The following is a 2,323-nucleotide window of genomic DNA, read 5'->3' on the forward strand; positions in this document are numbered from 1 at the left end:
ACCCCCACCTGCACCCAGTCCCCAGCCGGATTTAGAAAGGACTGTTGTCACTAGAAGCATTTCCCCCAGGCTCCCCCCTCCTTTCCCAAACTGTGCTCCCCTCCCCCCCCCCCTCCAGCTAGGAAACAATTGGAAGTGGTCGTCATTGTTATGGCATGGAGTGAGCAGGGTCTGATTCCAGGGGGCGGGGAGGGCTCCAAGTACAGCCAAAATATCTCCCAGGCCAGGCCTCACATTCCACAGCTGGTGGGAGGGGGAACTGACCACGACCACCTTGACCGCAGGCAGGCCGTCCCCCACCTCCACGCCCTCTTGGACTACTGCCCTCGGGGACCCTGCCCCCAGGACCAGCCTGGTCCCTTGCTTAGTGTCCTTCCTGCTCCCTGGCCTGGCTCCTGCACCCAACTGTGACATGGGATGGGGCTGAGAGCGAGCAACCCCAGAGCAGAGTTGGACCGAGGGTAGGGGCTAGGTGGGGGCAGCTGGAAGGAGGCTTCCCAGCCAAACGGCAAGACGTACGACCAGGGAGCTTAGAGATGGGGCCTCTGGCTCAGGCACTGATTTCCTTGGACAGCCAGGCAGTGTGTGAGGTCACCGAGCCTCAGAGCCAGACAGGCCTTAGTGATGTGTCCAAGTCCTTCACTTCATGGGGAGAGGAAAAGCCTTCTCTGAGATATGCAGCCAGTCAGGGCAGCAAGATTCAAGCTCAGGAGATGGGGATGGAGCCCAGCCTGGGGAAGGAGCCTGAGAAGGAGGGCTGGGGGTCCGAGCAGCCCAGGGCCCACTGTGTGCGGAAGGCTGGCTCCAGATGTCCTTGGTTGGAGCCTTTTGCCTGTTTTCCTAGCCCTGACCACAGGCACTAAATGCCCCACCTCAGGGCCTAGACAACACAGCTGCTGTGGTCTAGGAGGGGCTGTGCCTGCCTGCACCCGGCTTGTGTTCTGTAGGGGTGACCACTCTCCAGCTCTGGTGAGATTAGTGTTCAGGCAAGGTGGGTAGAGGGACTGGAAAGATCTCCCACTTTCCTGAGGGCCTGAGGAGCAGCCACAGAGGAGGGGAGCAAAGGGAGTTGGGGCTCAGCCTGTGAGCACAGAACACAGCCGATGCCACGCTCCTCCAGTGTTTAAGCTTCACTGGCTCTGTGTCCAGGCAACCACTGGATGGTTTGGTATGAAGCTCCCCCTCCTTCCCAGCCTCAACTCTTCAGCGCATGCGGGCTGACCCATCTGATTACTGTCCGCTTGGAAGGAGAGCTGCAGGCAGGGGGATGGGGCACAGGTGTACTTTGAAGGTGCGGTGGGTGCAGCAGGGAAGGGCGATCCAGGTGGGGGCCTCGGTGGGGGCTGCCTGGTAACCACGACACAGTCTGGGCGGCATTAGTTGGGCAGGAGCTGGCAACTGGGATGCCGACCATGAAACGCAGGGGCTGCGGGGCAGTGCAGCCGCGGCTCCCAGGTGTCACGGTGTGCAGCCGCTGAGCTAGCCCCTGCAGGCACTGCTCAGCAGAACAAACCCTGAGGGTCCCGACCAGGCCCTGCCATGTGCGGAGGGGTTAGGTCCACTGGTAGGGACCTCAGGGACTGGCTACGAAGGGCAAAGTTCCTTTTTATCTACCCCCTCGAGCTTTCCAAGCTAAAGCGGCTGCCCCTCCCTGAGTTCCCAGGGCTCGGACACAGATGCCGGCAACTGAGATGCACAGAGGATGCTTGGGAGCCAGCCGAGCCATTTCAAAGCCAGTATCTTCATCACGGGCGTCTGTGGCCTAGAACTGGGAAGCCTTTTCTACAGTTAGTAAATCAATGGTACTTTGTTCCCCTCCTGCTGAGTTGGGGGGATCCTGTCTACTGGTGTTACAGTGTTACTCTTCTCAAGAGAGCTTATGGAGGGGGGAAGAGAACTCGCCTGTCTCTAGGCTTGTTGCCTCAGTGCCCCAGTTTGAAGCCAGATTGGAGGGTCTGACATCCTTAAATATCCCCACTCTTTCTTCAGCCCTCTGGCACCTACACTTAGCTCCATCAGGATTCTCTTCCTTCTACTCACTACAGTTTGAAGACCGCAGCTTTGCTGACTCCTTCATTCAACTAGTGTTTATTGAACACCTATGTGCCAGGCATTATTTTAGTCGATCAGGATGTAACAGTGACCAACATAAAGATCCTTCCTCCGCACAGCTCTACTCAACTGTTTGAAGACGTGAAATCCAGGCCTGAACTTAGAGCCAGTGCCTTTGCTCACATGCACATTCCTGGTGGGAGGAGTGAGGGGCCAGGGGCCCCCTGTGTGGGGGTGCGTGGGGAGAGTGTAGGCTGTGTTAGAGTGATAG

The sequence above is a fragment of the Oryx dammah genome, unplaced genomic scaffold (assembly GCF_014754425.2).
Source record: "Oryx dammah isolate SB20612 unplaced genomic scaffold, SCBI_Odam_1.1 HiC_scaffold_26, whole genome shotgun sequence".
Classification (NCBI taxonomy): Eukaryota; Metazoa; Chordata; class Mammalia; order Artiodactyla; family Bovidae; genus Oryx; species Oryx dammah.